The sequence below is a fragment of the Manis javanica genome, chromosome 10, assembly GCF_040802235.1.
Source record: "Manis javanica isolate MJ-LG chromosome 10, MJ_LKY, whole genome shotgun sequence".
Classification (NCBI taxonomy): Eukaryota; Metazoa; Chordata; class Mammalia; order Pholidota; family Manidae; genus Manis; species Manis javanica.
In genome coordinates this window covers 96,213,029-96,234,052 of record NC_133165.1, presented here as the reverse complement: position 1 = coordinate 96,234,052, position 21,024 = coordinate 96,213,029, and the positions used below count along the sequence as shown (strand labels likewise).

General features: G+C 41.4%; 1 long non-coding RNA gene across 1 annotated transcript in view; it reads right to left on the bottom strand.

The window, feature by feature from the left end:
* The window catches only part of LOC118973321 (uncharacterized), a 109,734-nt gene that overhangs the window by 84,662 nt on the left and 4,048 nt on the right, over positions 1 to 21,024 (bottom strand). The window contains exon 2 of the long non-coding RNA XR_012121531.1: positions 20,063 to 20,175. This is a non-coding gene — a long non-coding RNA (uncharacterized lncRNA). The remainder of the gene's footprint in view (positions 1 to 20,062; positions 20,176 to 21,024) is intronic.

Below are 21,024 nucleotides of genomic sequence, written 5' to 3'. Positions count from 1 at the left end.
TCTCTCTATCCCTCCAGTGGTCCACGTAATTGAAACAGCTGTCCACTGTGTTCAGCCTATGGAGATTTTGCTCAGGCATCAGAGATGTAAATATTCAAATGGATTTCCTAAATGAATATGTCCACTTTGAGTATGAGGCAGAAATGTTTTAAGGTGAAAACCCTAGTACAAGTCATAAGGTTGGATTCCATGAATAAAATTGGGAGAGCATCCTTGGCCCAGCCTGGAAGGTAACCACTCACCTGGGTTTGGGTGATGAAGAATCCCACCAGTGTAATTATATTCTTTTCTAATAAAAAAAAATTTATTAAACGTATAAGTACAATTTGATGTTATGCCCTTATATAATTTCTTTCATACTGACAAATCCATAAATTAGGAAAAAGTCTTTACTGCATCCTTCAAAGGAAGTCAGAAAATATAGTCCCCATGTTTTTTCTTCCACACTGTACTCAAATAGAATTGTGATCTCTTCAAACTACATCACAACTGAAATAATGTCTCACTTTTAAATGTATTCTTGAATGCCGAATGCTGCACGTGCTCACCTTGTTTCCTACCTTGGATCAGCTTGCAGATTGTGTGTGTGTGTGTGTGTGTGTGTGTGTGTGTTGTGTATAATTGAAGTCTTTCAAGGAAGGCTTAAAGAGTCATATAAATTAGCTTCTCCACCATGAGGGGCACTTAGAATCGCAGTGCTTAGAAGAAGCGGATAATGAAGAGGTTGCTGGTTGTGATATCACTTCCTTGGGAGGCTTCAGGAAGGGTGAGGAGACTAATTGGCTGGTCTGGCAAACAATTTGAGATGAGTCAAAAGGAGGAACCAGCTCTGAGAGGAAGTAAATGGGAATTCACCTTTGCACTGGCCCTTCAGCGTGGGTGCACGGATGGTGAAAAGCAGAACCCTTAAGGAGAGAGCAAAGGCCCTATTCTAAACTATCTATCAAGAAGGGAACAAAGAGAATTTGCCACTGCCTCCAGGGAAAAGCCTTTGCTCTCATTTCAAGATCATCTGAGGAGCATGTCACATCACAAACCTGTTACCGTGAGCTCAGTGGCTTCAGGGAGTGTCCAGGAAGCCCTAACTAGGAAAGAGCTATGAATGAGGTGGAAATAATTGGTTTAAGATCCTGGACACGGGCAACCTCTAATCTGAGATGACCTCATGTAGTTCTGCAGGTCGGGTTGTAGAGAACACTATGGGGCCCCACTGACACACAAATGACATTCCCTTAACCCCTGGGAGCAGCCCACACACTTCTCCATGTCAGTCCTACTCCTGCCTCCTTAGAAGCTGAGCCTCCCATTCAACTTGATTCTACCTGTTCAAGGTGGCTCTTTAGTTTCCAAGCAGGAAGCGTTATGGGGGCCAGTAGCTGCTGCACTGCACCCTCATTTCTGCAAGGGATTGGTAATGTTCAATTCCCCAACATACTCACCTCAGGTAAAGAAGCCTCACAGACTCGGATTAACTTGGGGGGGGGGTAGGAAACAGGACAGAAGGTAATATAAATTAGTGCAAAAGTGTGAGCATAGCTATAATCACATGTGGTACCTTTGTTGGGGGAGAGGCGCTGTGTATTTTCCTCGGTTCTTGTCCCTGCCACAACAAAGAACTGAAGGACAGAGACACAGTAGTGAAACAGAGTATAAGTTTCATTTAAAGTTACTTAGAGAGAAAGTACAGGCGGCCTCAGAGAGAGAGGAGCACCCTGAAAGGTTGGGAAAAGTTAGTTATGCACTCTAAGTGCGGGCAACCTCAGAGAGAGGAGCGCTCTGAAAGGTTGCGGGTGTCCCCTTTTAAGGATTTTTTAGGAATGTGACAAAGGGCTAGGGGTGTGTACTTGTTAAGTGGTCCCAGGTATCTTTGATGAGATGTTAAGTTTCTTATCGGTCCTCTAGGTAATTCTGCAAAATTAGTTTAACACAAGAAATTTACTGCTTTGGTCCCCTCCCAGGATAGCAGCTTCCTGGTTTGGGAGCATTTCAGTCAAGACTGTCTGCCTTTCCTCCGACGTGAGCAGAGGATGCTAAGAATCTTTCTTCTTAAACTTCCTGGGTTTTTTCAAAATGCAATATTGGCCTTAAGGTGGGAGATCCCTGTCTTTATTGTGCTGTTTATAGGTGGGCCTTTTAGCAGGCTAGAGTAAATCTTACAATGATCTAATTGAGACAGTGAAGACATGGGCTGTGCTCAGATGCTTCTCTTTATCTGGGGAATATTCAAACATTCAAGGCCAAGTTGCTCTTGACCTTTTGAGCTTTAACTGATTAACTCTAACTCTGAGTCTTTTCTGGCTTTCTAGTTTTAACTGGTTAACTGAATCCTTTCTAGGGGGCTTTACTAACCTTGTTCTATTTCCACCCCACTCATATCTATTTTCCTGCCTAATACCTTTATGCTTGAGTACATACGAGGAATCAAGAGAGGGCTATCATTTCTTTTACATACTCTAAACAACTTAAGTGCTGTAACTCCAGGAAAAGGAAACCCTAGGTCAAAATACCTCTAAAACTGAAATCAGCCAAAGGGAGAAATAAAGTTTCAAACCCATTTATTTTACTGCTTAAAAACTGCAGTCTGGGGCTGTCTCTCATTCCTGCTCCAGCAGGAGCAAAACCAGCACCTCCCCTAACCTCTCAGGTTCAGATAAGCCCTCCTGTTGCCCAGGTAATTACGCATTGATATGGAGATAAACTTTTCTCCACCCCTGAGGAATGCCTATTGATATGCAAATATATTAAAGCTATACTCTCTCCACCCCTGAACACCTGTTGATATGCAGATGCACTAAAGCCAGGCAAGATATTCTGGAAATATTACAATTTTACCCACAGTGATGTGGAAATCTTACTATCTTGCTGAGCAAGAAACCCTGAGGTAAGGCAGAAGAAAGTTAGTTCAATGGTTCAACAATACCAAAAAATATTTCAGTGTTTTACAACCAGCCTTACCACTGTCACTTAGCAGGTCAGTTCTGACCCTCTGGCTCCATTACCAGAGGGCTATGGTCACAAGATAGCAGCCATGGTTCCAGATATTTCTCACAAACCCCACAACATCCTTTGAACAGTCCTTTCCCATGTGTGTGTTTAGGGATATGGATATGTTTTATCAGAGAGGAAAAGCTTAGAGGCACTCCATTATTAGATTATAAATTAAACTGCTAAGACAAAAAAAATATGATGGTTCAAACAAGAAAGATGTGTATTTTCCTCCCATGTACCAATCCCAAAGCAGGAAGCGTTATGGGGGCCAGTAGCTGCTGCTACTTTCTACCTTGCTGCTCTCTTTCTACCTTGCTGCTCTGCCATTCGCTGGACACATGTTGTTGCTTCAAGTTTGGATCATCGATACCACCTCCCAGTCCACAGAAAGTGGAAAGGAAAGACAGTGAAGAACAGCCAAGTCCTTACTAAGAGCATGATCTGGAAACTGGGCTCATCACTTTTTCTCACATCTATTTGGCCAAAACTTAGTCACATGGCCATACCCTGCAGCAAGGGCGGCTGGGAAGTGTAGTCCGTGGATGGGCGAGTGCCGAGCGAACACGGAAGGAGTGCAACTGTGACAAGAAAGGGAAAATGAGTGGGAGAGGTCATTAATGTGGACGTCTGTCACACTGGCCTGAACTACTTCACATGAGGGGGTCCAAGCCACTCGCAGCTTGAGAAACGGGACCACCATGATTGGCTTAGACCAGGATCTCCCAACTTCATCACCACTGACATTCTGAACCAGGTAATTGTCTACCATGGGGAGCTCTCCTGCTCACTGCGCTGTATAGTGGCATCCCTGGGCTCTACACATTAGATGTCAGTAGTACCACCCTCCCCCACTATGGTGACAACCAGAAAAGTCTCCAGACATTGCCAAAGCACATTTACTTGAAAATCATTGGCTTAGCGCAACCACAATCTTAATCTGGAGCAGGAATAGGATGCCTTTTCCTTGAGTCATATTTGAGCAAGATGGACACGAAATCGGAGCTAATTTTAACTGGAGTGATGGAGGAAACAGGAACCAACAGTGTCTGATGTCAACAGGAGAACAAATGTCAAACGTTATCAAATGGAGATCCTGTCAGGCCATTTTTAATTAAATAATTTGTTTATTCAACATACATGTCTTCAGAGCATACCTGGCACCAAAGGGTTCCAGGTATTCTAGACTCAGGAAATACAGTAGTAACAAAGCAAAGTACAAAGTCCCTGTCTTTGTGGACCTTAAATATTATTAGCACATGGCTACCTAGCAGTTTAGAGTCAGCAATGGAGGCAATATAATAATGAAGCACAGCCACTGAATTAAACACTCCTGCACCCAAATTCTGGTTCTGCCACTTATTAGGTACAAGACCCTGGGAAAGTTACTTTTAACCCTGAGTTCCATTTTTCTCATCTATTAAGTGAAGAGAATAATATTATCCATCTCCTAGTGTTGTTCTGAGGAATCAATGAGATGTACTCCTTAGCCCAGCACCTAACACATAGTTGTCTCTAAATAAGTGTTAGCTGTGCTACAGCAAAAGAGCACTGGACTGGGAGTCAGAAGTTTTCTATTCAACAAACATTTGTTGTTACTATGTGCTAAGCTCCGTTCTGGGTACTGGCATTCTGGAGATAGACAGATAAGACACACATTCTGCCCTCAAAGCATCCTCCAGCTTTAATATCTAGTTAGATGGCACTGGTAGGGGTTGGAGGGGGTGGTGAAGATGAATAATATCAGGGTGAAAATCCTGCTTTAAGCTGACAATTTTCTTTTCAGAACCTGGATCAATGCCAGGCACATAGGAGGTGCTCAATAAAATATTTGTTGAATGAGTAAATGAATGAATGTCTCTATATAGTGAGAATAAAAATGTTTTATAAACTATGAAGTCCTATGTAAATGTATCAGTGAAGTCAGGAACAATGATTATCATTTGTCATTATCACAGTAATTGGTTTATACGCAAACGGAAAATGTCAAAGCTTTTTCAAGTGCCCAGAAGTCATTTTACTTCTTAAACAGATATAAATCTTGTTTACATTATTTTCCTACTAATATTTTCCTCCCCCCACAAAACTGTAAAAGTAAACTTTAAACCAAATCATGGCAAATATGGACAAGATCCAAATGAGGGGGATTTCATTACATGATTTATCTGGGTTTTATGTATTTTTAACGTTATCATGTTAAATTCATTGACTTCATTTATAAAAAGAGATTCAGATTTGCTTAGAACTTGTTTTGGCTGGAGACGTGGAAACAGAGAGTAATAAAAAAAGGAGAATCTAACAAATTCTAAAAATCACTGTGACAAAATTGAGTCTTCTTCTAATTTACTTGTAAGTATTTTATTCTGACTTTCATTACTGATTTTAGAGAATCAAGCTGTTTCCTCTTAGATTACCTCTAAATGTTCAAACATAGCTGTATTTAATACAAATCAGGGGGCCACTGAAAAGTCTGAGAGAAAGCAGAGGCCTAAATTAATGTCATGATGTAAGGAAGAGCTGCAAGGATTGTCACCTGCTTCATTTCTCTAAAATTTTTAATTTAAATCTGGAAAAACAAGAAGGTACGGTGTGTTTTGAATGCCTGAGGGCAGAGGTGTAAAAAGCAAAGGTAAGCTTCACGAAGAACTGAAGTTGGCAGGAAACTGAGATTTGGCTTGAAAATATGTTTATTTACCAAGAAGGAAACTATGAAAAGATCAGAGTACCCATTCCTCTTTGCACATTTTCCCAATTGATTCTAGATATGACTTGCAAAATTAGGGTAACCACTGCTATACTAAAACTAGGGGAACTTTCAGTTTCCCCTTGCTATTTTGCCTGAAATATGGGTCGCTGCCCCAAGGTGTCTGACAGTACTCATCTTACAACTTCGGCTGATTAGACTTTTGCATGCATGACAACTGCATTTCTTTTTATAACCCATGGTCCACTTATATATGTTTTCCCATTAAAAAGATCTATTGAAATAAGAAGCAGAAGTCACAATCATTAAAAGCATTCTACATATTCAAAACAAAGTAACATCTAGAACAAAAGTTAAAGACTCACAAACAAGTAGGTCTAATGGAGTTCCTTCTTTCTGAAGGCAACTGTTAACATTATCTGGTTGGACCTCAGAGGTTAAGTAAGTAATTTGTTATGAAGTGCTTTTGAGAGACAACGTCTTATATAAAGAATTGGTCACAATTGGAGCTTACTGTAGATAACAGACACTTTGTTGGGGGGTCTCCCCAACCCACAGCCCAGCCTTTGTGGTCACAGCTGCTGCTGGGCAGCTCTTCGTGACTCCAGCTCCCACTAGTTCCTAGGGACACCTTTCTTTCCCCAGCACCCATCAGGCCACAGGCTGGTACTGGCTTCCTGCCCTTGCCAACCTCTTAGTGCTTCCTTATCCCGTTTTTGTACCCTTAACCCTGCCCATACCTCTGCAAAACAGAATTTGTTAAGTGTGTGTCACTTGTTTCCTGCAGGGACTCTGACAACCACACTCCCTGGAGTATTTCCTTTCTAACAAAGTACCACAAAGGTGGTGGCTTAAACAAGCATATATTTATTATCTTATAGTTCTGGAGTCCAGACATCCAAGAGGGGTTTGGTCTGGCTAAAATCAAGGTGCTGCAGGGCTTCATCCCACTGGAGGCTCTAGGGGAGGATGCGTCCCCTTGCCTTTCCCAGCTCTAGGCACTGCTGCCATTCCTCATCTCCTGACCTCTTCCTTCATCTTCAAAGCCGGCAGTGCAGGTGCACAAATCTCCCTCCTGCCTCCCTCTGGCTCACTGTTAAGGGCCCCTGAGACTAGATTGCACCTGCCCAAATAGTCTGGGACCATCACCCTATCACAAGATCCTTAGTCCGCAAAGTCCCTTTTCTCATGTAAAGTATTTGTTCACAGTGGCAGGGGTTGGGACAAGGACATCATGAAGGAGAGGAGGGGATTATTCTGTTCACTGCACCTTCCCTCATGGCCAGGAAACCTTCTGTTTTCTTTCCCAATACTCTGCTCCCCAGAGGCCACTTTACGCACCTCCATCTCAGCGGCCCATCAAGTTCTGTCTGCCCATTTCCCGCTCTATTGAACCTAACCTGAGTGAGGAGTTAATAGTTCCTTGGGTGACAGTGGCTCTTGTGCTGCTGCTCCCACACTGTGTTTCCATTATAACCAGATCCCTCCTGCACTCAGGGAGCAGATCATGCCGTTGGTGTGCCAGAGCCCACCGACTGCCCTTCAACGCCCAACCAAGTGTGTTGTCTCCTCTGGCGATGATGAACTTTTGAAGGAACAAGATGTCATTGTACAGTTAGTGGTTAGGAGCTTGGGATCTGGATTCAAATCCTGCCTGAGTTTAAATACTTTCACTGTCATTATTAGCTGTGTGATCTTGGGCATGTTATTTAAGCTCTCCAGATTAGCTAAAATAGAAGCTAAGATGCTGTAACAAAGACAGCCCCAAATATAGTGATTCGAATAAGAAAGACGTTTCTTTCTTACTCACATAACAATCTAAGAATGGATTTAGGGTAGGCATACACATGGCTTTGTCCCATAAGCTCATCCAGGTGAGGCAGGGCAGGGACATGGGGCAGGCATCATGATTAACTTCTCCTGCCTGTGATATAAAATGCTGAGATATAAACAGTATAGTAAGAAAAGGAGGGACTCCTTCTTAGGGCTAAAATTCCATTGTAAAAAAACCAGGGAGTTAGGAGGTAAGATTCCTAACATATCTTATGGTAATTAGCCAATAACTGACCCTATTTTAAGGCAGGGCAAGCAGTCCTAAATGATATGCCCCCACTGCTTGAGGGTAACCACTATCTTAGAGAACAGGATCAAGAAATTCCTTGTGTTAAGTTTATCCTACAGAATATCTAGAGGACAGACTATGGATGGTGACATATGTCTCTCACTGGAGACAAACATCATGAGACCACATGTCAAGCCTACACCTGCCCCCACCCCCGCCCTATGCCCATTCTTGAAAGCCTTCAAAGACAGAATCCTAAGCCCTTAAGGGTACCTCCTCTCTGAGGCTGCCCACACTCCCCTTTCTTCGAGTGTGTATTTCGCCTTATATAAAGTCTTCTTGCTGCTCAACTTACTACATTTTGTCTCTGTGCTCTTCCAGTGGTAAACAACTTTGTTACTTTGCTATTTCATTCAATTTTCTGGACTTAAGCACAAGTCTTCACTCTCTCTGTCCTACTTCAGACAAGTAAGGAAGGGCTACTGAGAGCTCGGATTTGGGCTTGCAAGTTCCCATCGCCTGGGTGACCCAGACAGGATGGCAGCTGTACAATCATGCTCTTCAGTAACCTGCCTGAAAACCTCCTTTCTTTGCTTTGGGAAGTTCTCAGAACATAATCTCATTCCATCCAGTGCTCTGTGACTCCCTCAGATCCTGGGGTGGTAGGGGATTAGCTCCTACACCATGCAGATTCAAGAGGACACTGGACGCCAGGTGACCCTGGCTTCAGGAGTTGGCAAGGGATTTGCTCTATGCTGAGCAGGAGTTTCATGAGCTTCCCTTTCCTCCGTCTTTTCTTTCTTTCTCTCTGCTGCCTGCATGGCACTTGCTGTTCTCTACTACTCTCGCTTTATGAATTCCTTCCTTACCTACACTCATCAGACATGTTTGAGAATTCTCTCTTCATCAGAGTCAAGAGCCCTCCCTGCCCAAGCTAAGGTTCCACCTAGTGCGCAGGGAGAGACCTGCCCAGATGCAGCTGCCTGCTACACAGGCCCCAGGTTCCCTCTGTGCTGCTGCTCAGCTTGTTCTTGCTTTCATGGTCAAGCTGGCCCATGGTTGTCCCAGCCTCACCTGAGCATCGGGACAAGGAAAAGAGGACATAGAACAAAAGAAGCTTCCTCTAAGAATGGAACCCTGAAAATGCAGATGTCATTGCCACTCACATCCAACTGGCCAGAATTTAGTAGTATGGCCACAGCAAACTGCAAGGGAGGCTGAGAAGGAGACTGTTTGGGGGCAGCCCCAGTCCCAGCCAAAATTCACGGGCTTCTATTACTTAAAGAAAGGAATAGAAAATGGAAACTAGGGAACAATTAGGAGTCTTTGCCAAATTCTCTGCAGCTTAGTTTTCATAACTACAGAATGAGAGCATAGTTTTGGTGATTTAGACGTACTACACTGAGAAGGATTAGAATTGTGTGCATCAGATAGTAAACGTTCAATAAATGCTAGTTTATATTACAATACTATCTGCCTCTCTCTTCCCCTCCATGCTTGGGTCCTAATGTCTGCTCCAAAGTAAACGTAGACTATTCATGATCCAAGGATGTTGGAGGTTCATTCCACTGAGTGCGGGCCTCCTGGATGTGGATGGACTGGCTGGTGTAAAGGTGCAAGGGCAGGGTGCACCATCTGGCGCCCACACAGAGCCTGGCCCACCTAAGGCACTGAACCAATGTGGGGTGTGATGAATTAAATAATCTCTTTATGAACATGGAGCATGTTCAGCCTGAAAAGGAGAGTAAGGAAGGAGAGAAACCAAAGGAAAAGAATGATGGGGAGGAGAAAAGGAAGATGAGGAGAGCCAGCACCTCTGTGTGAATTAGAAAGACTCCCCTCCTCGAGATGTGTTATTGCCATCTGCTTCAACATTGTCATAGTACACAAATCTACACTGTGATATGGACGGTGCCCCAGGGAGTTCAGTTTACAACCTGTACAACCATTCCTAGAGAAACCATACAACAATTGAGGGATGGGGGAGGGGGGATAATAGGGAATAAGAAAAAGAAAAGCCACATCAATAAGTATGAGAAAAGAGATTAGAAATGAAAGTGGTGTTATGGACTGAAGTCTATCCCCCGGCCCCCTAAATTCATACGTTGAAGTCCTAATCCCAGTGTGACTGTATTTGGAGACAGGACCTTTAAGGAGGTAACGGGTCAAATGAGTTCATAAGGGTAGGGCCCTAATCTAATATGACTGGTGCCCATATAAGAAGAGGAAGAGAGAGCGAAGATCTCTCTGTGCATACCCAGAGGAAAGGCCCTGTGAGGACACAATGAGATGGCAGCTGTCTACAGGCCAAGAGAGAGGTCCCACCAGAAACCAACCCTGCAGACACCTTGATCTTGAACTTCTCACCTGTAGAACTGTGAGAAAATGTCTGTCGTTTAAGCCACTCAGTGTTTTGTTATGGAAGCCAAAGCAGGCTAATGTGGTGGGGAAAAAGAAAAGCTCATCGCAGTAGGGGGCAGGGATTAGAGACAAATTAGGGGCAAGAGAGAGAAGAGGCTCAGTTCTTTTCTTCATACTGTGCCATCTGGGACTTCAGGAGGGAGCTACAATGTATCGCTGATAGGCTGGTGTATTGGTTCAGTCCTTATAAGTGATGCGCTACTGCCACCTGGTGGCAACATACTTAATCTCCAGTTAGGCGTTCATTCAAAAAACACCCATTGAGCGCCTGTTTTATGCAAAGAAGGGCACTAAGCGAAGGGAATAATTGATTAACTACTTCTATGTGCCAAGCTCTGTCCTATGTGCCTTACATAGAAAAATGGTTTAAGCTTCACCACAACCCTCTGGGTATTACTACCTCTGTTTTGCAAAGGAGGACTGAGATAATGAGAAATTCAATAAATTGCCCAAGAGCCTACTGCTAATAAGAGAGTCAGATCTTGAACCAGTATGTCTAGCTCTAGAACTAATTATGGACATGTTCCCTGCTCTTCCAGTTTCTTCTTAAGAGGTAAATAACCAGTTTAAAGGAGTTGAGTAAAATACTAACAATTTGAAATGGTAGCATAACACTTTATTCCTTATGGGTTCTGGAGTGGTTTTTTTTATTAAGGTATCATTGATATACAATCTTATGAAGGGTTCACATGAGCAACATTGTGGTCACAACATTCACCCATATTATCAAGTCCACCCCACATACCCCATTGCAGTCACTGTCCATCAGTGTAGTACGATGCTATAGAGTCACTACTTGTCTTCTCTGTGTTATACTGTTTTCCCCATGCCCCCTCTACATTATATGTGCTAATCATGATGCCCCTTAATCCCATTCTCCCTCCCTCCCTCCCCACCTCCTTTCCTTTTGGTAACTGCTAATCCCTTGTTGGAGTCTGTGAGTCTGATGCTGTTTTGTTCCTTCAGTTTTGCTTTGCCCTTATACTCCACAAATGAGGGAAATCATCTGGTACTTTTCTTTCTCTGACTGGCTTATTTCACTGAACATAACACCCTCTAGCTCATTCGTGTTGTTGCAAATAGTAGGATTTGTTTTCTTCTTATGGTTGAATAATATTCCATTGTGTATATGGTATATGTACCACATCTTCTTTATCCATTCATCTACTGATGGACGCTTAGGTTGCTTTCATATCTTGGCTACTATAAATAGTGCTGCAATAAACATAGGAGTGCATATGTCTTTTTGAATCAGGGATCTTGTTTTCTTCAGGTAAATTCCTAGGAGAATTCCTGGGTCAAATGGTATTTCTATTTTTAGTTTTTTGAGGAACCTCCATATTGCTTTCCACAGTGCAGAATCTGGTTTTGATTCTCTATCAAGTATCTTCCTTAGCTAAAAGAGCCACATTCAATGGACTCATTGTACATCCACTGGGTTAGGGCACTGGCTCAGACTGGAAGGTTTTTTTTTAAAAAAAATAGAAAAGTCCATATTCCATGGGAGTTATTTCAGCAAGAGGGAGAGGGATGGGTAGGGAAAATAAGTATAAGGCAGAGCAGGAAAAGGGCAAGAGAAAGAATAAGAAACTATAGAGCTGTACTAATACAATACAGTATAGTCACTAGGGCCTGTTTAAACTTAAATTTTAACTAATTAAATGAAATTGAATTAAACTTTCAATTCTCAGTTGCACTAGCCACATCTCAAGTGCTTAATAGCTCCATGTGGCTAATGGTAACATAATTAATGGACTGCACAGATAAAGAATATTTCCATGATCACAGAATACTCCATTTGACAGTACTGCTATAGATCCCTTGTCCTGGAGAATGTAGTCTTCACCATGGCTGATCTGAGCATACGTCACCCAGAAACCATCTTTTATTTGGGAATCTCCAGTCGGAGAACAGAGGCGTAATAATCCCAGAGCAAAACATTCTGCCTCTCCTTCCCCCTGACCTGTTCCAGGGGCAGGTGGCAAGTGAAGATGTTGAGTCCAGGTAGGACTTGGCTCCTTTCTCAGGTGATGGGAAGTGAGGAGGCCCTTGCTCCTCCCTCCCACCGGGTCCTGGAGCTGTTGTGGGGCGCTGTTACACCCCCATTCCCCGGGTCTCCTTCCAGGTATCTGTCCTCTTGGCTGAGGGTCAGAGAAGGCAAGGATCACAAAACCTCCCAATCTACATTTTGCTCAGGGCCTGTGTGCATAGTTGATGCTACATTAAATTGTCTAAGAGCTGCCTACATGCAGACGGACTGTGTGGCCCTCTAACCCTGTGAAGACCTGAAGATACTGTTTAATAAGATATCTTTTGTGTGTGTGTGATAATCATTCTTATTTGCTCACATGTGGATCTCTGATTCTTTAACATCAACTTTTCCACATGTGATAAACTGGCAGAGTTGGGTGATTTAGACAGGCAATAATCAGCTAGTAAAATTAAATTTAACTTAGCTGACCATTAAAGAGAAGTTTAGTAGAAGACACGCAGACATAAACACACAGCATCAGGAAGCACCCAAGCTTTAATCTGACTACTGTTCCACCCCACTTGTGTTCATTCTTTGTCTGGTGTCTGTCCCTTCCCTTCAATACTACTCTTCAACATGACTGAGTCCCTTGATCACATTTTGTACTGACTAAGTTTATTAGCTACCCTAAAGGTGTCCCCTCCAAAATACTCTTCAGCTAAATTTATTCAACAAATATTCATTGAGCATCTACTGCTCTCAAAGAATTATGCTCTAGTAGGAGACACATTGATATGGTGAAATAAATATAGATATATAGTAGAATATATCCACTGGTTAGTATTCCTTTGGTTGAAATGATAGAAAACTCCAACTGGTTTAAGATGAAAAACAGACTTTATTAGTTCATGAAGTCTAAAAGTATATCTTGATTTAGATGGGTGTGACCCGGAGACTCAAACAATTTCACCAGCAGACTCTATCCCCCGTCTTATTCCTTTCTCCCTCTCTTCATGATGGCTTCATTCTTGGGCACAAGGTGAAGACAAGAAGGCTGCCCGCAGTTCCGGGCTTGAAATGGAAGTGCGTCTGTTTCTCTCCAGTAGGTTTTATCATGTTCTAGGATTTACTCTAATTAGACCAACCTGGCTCACAGGGTCATCTATGAACTGTGGCTTTTCAGTGTTCTGATCCAGCTAGCCTCAGCTCATGTGGACCACCCCCGAAACGGGGAAGAGGTGGGTCACAGAACTGTGGCCAAAGAAGGGAGACTAGAAGCTGAGGAACCCAAAACAACAAACGTCCAGTAGTATGAGCGATACATACTACGAACATGGAGAAAGAGGCACCTCAATCTGTATGCAAGTCATGGAGAGCTTCCCACTGGAGGGTAAACCTGAACTGACTCTTGAAAAAAGAGCAGGAGTTTGCAAGGCAGGCAGGAGAAAGGGTGTGAGTGGAAGGGAGGGGATCCCAGAGGCAAGAATGGCCTAGGCAGTCACAGTAGAGAATGAAATAGGTGTCCGTACTTTTGTACCAGGCAACAAGCCTGATTTAAAGCCAGGCTCTGGAGCCATAGTACCTGGTTTGAATCACAATTCTGAAACATACTAGCTGCAGAATCACGGGGAAACTTACATAGTAACTTAAGTAACCTGGTTACTTAACCAGGGGAGTGCTCATGCCTCAGTTTCCCCATCAGTAAAATGGGAAAAGTAATAGTACCTACCTCACAGGGTTATCAGAATTAGTTGAAATGTGTTAAGTAATAAAGGCCATCTATGATAAGCCCACAGCAAACATCATACTCAGCAGTGAACAGCTGAAAGTTTCCCTCTAAGATCAGGAACAAGACAAAGATGACTACTTTTATTCAACACAGTATGAGAAGCCCTAACCAGAGCAATTAGGCAAGTAAAAGAAATAAAAGACATTCAAATTAGAAAGGAAGAAGTAAAACTGCCACTACTTGCAGATGACATGATATACATAGAAAACCCTAAAGAGACCACCAAAAATCTATTAGAATTAATAAATGAATTCAGTCAAGTTATAGGATACAAAATCAATGCCAAGAAATCTATTCCATATTTACACACTAATAATGAACTATCAGAAAGAGAAATTAAGAAAACAATCTCAGTAAGAATAAGATATCTAGGAATAAATTTAACCAAAGTGAAAGCCTATACACTGAAAATTATAAGACACTGATGAAAGAAATTGCAGAAGACACAAATAAATGGAAAGATATCCCATGCTCATAAGTCAGAAGATTTAAAATTGTTAAAATGTCCATATTTTCAATGTAATCCTATCAAAATTCCAATGATATTTTTCACAGAAATAGAATAAACAATCAAAAAATTTGTATAGAATCACAAAAGACCTCAAATAGCCAAAGCAATCTTGAAACAGAGGAACAAACCTGGAGGCATCATGCTCCCTGATTTCAAACTATATTACAAAGCTATAGGAATTCAAAGAGTATGGTGCTGGCATAAAAAATGGGCACATAGATCAATGGAACAGAACAGAGAGCCTAGAAATAAACCCACACATATATGGTCGATTTATCTATGACAATGGTTGCAAGAATAAACAATGGGAGAAAGAATCTCTTCAATAAATGTACAGTTGGGAAAACTAGACAGCTACATGCAAAAGAATGAAACTGGACCACCACCTTACAACACACAAAGAAGTAACTCAGAATGGATTAAAGACTTGAATGTAAGAACTGAAAATGTAAAACTAGAAGAAAACAGGCAGTAAGCTCCTTGATATCAGTCTTGGCCATGATTTTCTGGATTTGACACCAAAAGCAAAAATAAATAAATGGGATTACATCAAACTAAAAAGCTTAAGTAAAGCAAAGGAAACCATCAATAAAATGAAAAGGTAACTTATTGAATGGGAGAAGATATTTGCAAACCATGCAACTGATAAAGGGTTAATATCCAAAATATATCAAGAACTTAAACAACTTAATATAAAAAAAAAATAATCCAATTGAAAAATGAGCCCAGGACTTGAATAGGTATTTTTCCAAAGAAGACATACAGATGGCCAATAGACACATAAAAAGATGCTCAAACTAATCATCAGGGTAATGCAAATCAAAACCACAAAGAGATATCACCTTACATCTGTGAGACTGTCTATTATCAAAAAGACAAGAAATACATGTTGGGGAGGCTGCAGAGGAAAGCAAATTCTTGTGCACTGTTGGTGGGAAGGTAAACTTGCACAGCCACCATGGAAAACAGTATGGAAGTTTCCCAAAAAATTAAAAATGGAAATAACCATATAATCTAGTAATTCCACTGCTGTATATTTATCTGAAGAAAATGAAAACACCAATTTGAAGAGAAAAAAATGCACCCCTATGTTCACTGCAACATTATTTACAATAGCCAAGATATGGAAACAACCTAAGTATCCATCAACAGACGAATGGATAAATGAAAGGTTGTACATATACACAATGGAATACTACTCAGTCATAAAAAGAATGAAATCTTACCATTTGTGACACCATGGATGGACCTAGAGGATATTATATTCAGTGAAATAAGTTGGAGAGAGAAAACAAAAATACTATATGATTTCATTTACATATGGAATCTAAGAAACAAAACAAAACAGAAACAGACTCATATATATGGGAACAAACTGTTGGTCACCAGAATAGGAAGGGGTTGGAGGAGGTGGAAGAAATAGGTGAAGGGAATTAAGAGGTCCCAACTTCCAGTTCTAAAATAAAGTTATGGGGATATAATATACAGCACAGGGAATATAGTCAAAAATATTGTAATAACATTGTATGGTGACAGACAGTAACTAGACTTATTGTAGGGTTCATTTCAAATGCATAAAAATATTGAGTCACTATGATGTATACCTGAAACTCACATGATATTGTATGTCAATTACACTTCAACCAAAAAATAGTCTATACTTGCTTAGTGTAATACAGTACAAATTTGGTTAATTAAAAGAGTCACAACCAAAGAACAACAAAACCTGACCTTTCTCATGATCATTTATACAAGTAACATTATATATCATATGCAGTCCCATTCCTTCTTAGATATAAATTGCCCTCTATGCAGTCATACTATTTTGAAGCTGTTATCCCATGGTTCCCCATTTTATAGGAAATTGTTTCTCACTCTGGCTTTTGTTTCTTAAGGTCTAAACTTGCAGACTTATTTCAGCAAAATCTTGCACAGTTTAGTGTACCCAGCCTCATTAGACAACAAACTGACAACAAAGGAGAGGAACTGAACAGGATGTGCACACAACCCTCTCTGCTTTGTGTTCTTTTTGTAAATGTCAGGCTCTGAAGTTGGGTCAATGGTCTTCTTATCCCTACTCTGCATGTTACATTTTCTTAATTAATTAATTAATTTCACATTAGGTACTTTGGCCAGATGTTCTCATTGTATTTCATTATTTGGAAACCCTCCAACCTCCACCCTTAAGAAACAATGACTTTTGAAATGGTCTAAGCAAAAGGAAATGCACCTTATTAGCAATGTTTTGTGCAGTAGGGGGAAGAAAGGAAGTAGAAAAAGGCCTGTGGTAAGGCCAAGGTATCAGGCAATGCTCAAAAAGGATGTGCTCTGGGATCACACTGCCTGGGTTTGAACTCCAGCTCTGCTTGTTGCAAGCTGAGCTGACTTGAGCAAATTATTTATTAGAGCCTTAGTTTCCTCTTCTGTAGAATAGGGCTGGCAATATGCCTACATCATGGCAGGTGCCAGCCCCCAAGAAGGGCCCCCGTGATCTCCACCTCTTGGTATTCATGATTTTGTGTGGTCCCCTCCTATCGTATCATGGTTGGTCTGTGTGACCAGTACAATATGGTATAAGTGATGATAGGTCACTTTCAAGGCTCAGTGATGCAGCTTAAAGCTGGAAAGATAGCTTTCCAGTGCTGCTATTTCCTCCACTTCTAGAGGACAGGAAACCTCAATGAATCCCAGGCCAGGGTCGGCAGACAGCTAGCTCCACAGCACATAGGCATCTTGTGCAAAATATGATGGATTTATTCGTTGGAAACACATCTGAGTGTTCAAAAAGTGTGTTATCTTTCAGAATTTGCCTTTAGTGTCTGACTTTGCTCTTAACCATCAACCTCATTGGAAGCAATTTCTCTTTCAATTACCCATCCAAACTTTACACATTCATTCAGGAGGGGTTTGCAAACTGGGATGGACATATGCACACAGCAATCATTTGGAGGCAGGTAGAAAATATTTAATCTCTAATTTTACTTATGTAAGGGGTCTGCTTCATAGGCCTGACTTGGGAGATGTAATCATCAACAACTGTATTTTGTTCTTCTACAATTCCTTTAAGTTTTCTCAGTGGGCTAGTGTTTCCTTTGCTTCTGGTTAAAACCTTGTACAGGCTCATGACTTTTCTGGACACTCAGTTAGTTCAAAGTTCAACAGGTCACATTTCATAAATTGCAGCCTCAGTGCAGAAGTTAGAATGAAGCATAAGTGAGCAACAAGAAAATGGCAGAATTAATGCTTGCCCTACTCCAAGATAAGGTGGGCACAAGGATTTCACAAACAAAACAATTTGAATTAGCTCTGACAAGAAGGTAGCCACCCACTATGCAAATCATATTATTAAGATAGTTATTTAAAATAAAGGCTTATATTCACTGTCATTAACAATGTCTTTTGTGCCTTGAGATATTCACTTATTACATTAACACAGGTAAAGAATTTATAAACAAGCAAAAATAGCCACACATTTACTGATGGTGTGCCCCCAAATTATTCCTGATATGGGTTAGCAATAAAAAGAATGAGACCCCTGCTTCACGTTAACATGCAAACCTCAGTTTCCAGAAAGATGGTCACTGAACTCTCCCCATTGAACTTCTACAGCATTTGCCAACTGATCCACCTGAATACTCTTCAATTACTGAGTCTCTCACACTGACCTTCAGCAGTTTCATTTTATGGGCTCCATTTTCCCAATACGTTTATGAACTTCCAAGGGACAAGCAGGCCTCCATGTTGCTTGGCACCCATGAAAGATGTCTGATAATATTGCAGTGTTGTATATATGTCATCCAGGGGTACCCACTTCCTTTTGGCCTAGAGTTGGGGAGTTCCAGAGTTATCCCACTCCATCCCAATGTAGGGATAGTTGGGGAAGGAAAGAGAGGGGAAAATAGAACAACTCAAAGGAATCTGGAAGATTTGCTTGACCGGATTCCATAAAGAGCAGAACTAAAAGCCAAATCTATCACAAAATGTGACTTAATTTCTAATTTTATATTATTCTACTTTAATGATTCCTCTCAGAAATAAAGAGGAAGCATTTGAGGACTGCGAGATTGAGAAATTCTGGGAATCCAAACTCTCTTTAACAAAGCAGCAACCTCAGCTTCCATGCTATGTTGTCTCTCACCAACATCTTTCCTTCCTCTGTGGCTTCCTTTCTCCCTCGCGTCCCTTCTCTGATGCCCTTCACACATCCTGAGGACCTACTGCGTTGTTTGTACCGGGTTGGGTGCTGAGAGAGAGTCAAGGGAAACATAAAGTATGCCTTGAAGAAGCTGGCCACCTTAACTCCTTTGGGGACAGAGAGAGAGGTTGAAGAAACACTTATAAGGTCAAGAAATATTCACAGTTGATTCTCCTTTTTTGCAGTGATTATATATGTCAAGTCACAATGAACACTGAATTAATGAATCCTGAACCGTTGCTCTCAGTAGAAATACAACCTCTGGTCACAGTATTTTCATCAACAAATCAATATGTAACCTTGTTTTATATGTATTTCTGTCTAAAGACGCCTTATTTAATATGCAGGTGATTCATTAGCATCAACTCACAGCCAACAGCACCCTGACTCATGCCTGGATCAAGCTTATTCTAACACATACATGTTCTTCAGGAGGCACATCATAGCCTTCCTGCACTTAGGGACACTAGAAAATACTTCAGCATTTGCTTAGAAGACATTTTAAACAGCAAAATCACCAAATGAAAAGTATAAAAATGTGAAATACATGACACTCAAGACCACACAAAGGACACCTGTTTACAGTATAAGAAGCAGAAACAAGAAGAAGCAGAGCTTGCCTTTTTTGACCCAGGCTGGGAATGTGAGCCTCAGCAATGTAAAATTTTCACAGCTTTCATGTGTTCCCAAATGACCACAAAAGGTATTGATTTGGGGGTAACAAGTTTTATTGAGCAGACATGTGTGTGTGTGTGTGTGTGTGTGTGTGTGTGTGTGTGTGTGTAAAGTTCCCATTCAGAAAAATTAAGGACCAAGACAGGAACATTTACTGGGCAATATTTTACGGAGAATGGGGCCAGTGAACAAATAGGCAGACAGGGCCTTCCAGCATGGTGACCTGGATGAGTAAAGTTGAGCATGGTGAGGTGTGTCTGTGAAAAAGGAAGCAGAGCCTTCCTGGAGAGAGCCCTGAGCTGGAGCCAAGAGGAAGCAGCTCAGAAACAGGAGGTGAGGCCAGGTGAGGAGGTATGTGGAAGTGAGTGACTTGGCTTGAGAAATATTGAGACACATCTGAGGGAGAAGGTGAAGAGTGAGTCAACTGTGTTAATCTCTTACATGAGTTTGCTGAACTCCCAAGACCCAGTAAGAGAGGCTTTTTAAAAGAAATGACAAAACATTAGTAAGTTCTTCAAACACAGATCTACAGATGGGAAGAAGGTTTAGAAGAAAGCCTTTAGGCTAGTCTTGGCTGAAGACACATTTCACAAGTAAGCAGCAATAATCTGCTCTGTTGGCGAACAAGAGAAACTGTGGCCAGAGCAGAGCAGTCTGAGACAGAACTACTGCGTTTGAAAACAAAACCCTGCAGACACTTGTCAAACTCCACTCATGCTTTAAACATCAGAACAAAAGGTGTAAATACCTGTTTTGATGAAACACCTCTGGCTACTCGGTAGCAAAAATGGAAGTAGAGCTGTAATTTCTGAGTCAAAAAATCACCAAACTGGTACAGTGGACTCTTACAATGAGGTACACCTAGGAAACAGAAAGAGCGCCTGAGAGGAAATAAAGTGTGATCTAGACCAGCAGTTACCAATAATTTTTTCTGAACTTGAAAATAGCTTCCCACCCTGCTTGATTCACCTTCCCGTACCCAAGCTGGGGGTTTGTTGGGCTTGTATTCATAATTATGAAACCTCAGTTGTTGCAATGAATGATTTTTGACTTTGTGTAAGCAGTCCCAAAGGTATGAAACCTGGCATGAGTTAAGCTGTCCAAGCTTTAAACCAACACATCAAAACCTGGCTATGATATGTTCACTAGAAGACAAAATTCTAGAATGTCCATAGCATAACAACTCAGAACTGAAAATTACCCTAATGTCCATCCACAATAGAATGGGTATACATATTGTGATCTACCTACATATGTACTGCCACACAGCAATGAGAATGCACAACCTGGAACTACACACAACAATATGGAGGACTCTCACAAACAGAATGAGCTGAAGAAGCCAGGCATGAGATATTGGATGTTTCCATTTACATAAAGGAAATATAAATTGCAGAACAGGTAGAAGTAATATGTTACTGGAAGTCAGGCAGTGGTTACCCCTGGGGAGCAAGATTTTTAGAGATTGGAAGGGTATTTGAGGGGACATCTAGTGGGAAAGTGGTAACGTTCCTATCTAATCCAGGTGCTAACTACACTGGTGTGTTCAACTTATAGTTTAGTGAGCCATACATGCTTATGATATTTGCACTATTAGGAATGCTTCAATAAAATGTTTTAAAAGTGTTTATTGGTTAGTAAGAGGGTGGTAAGGACATTCTCTGTTGCAAGCAAACATAGTGCCTGGTGACATCAGAGGACAAGGAAGGG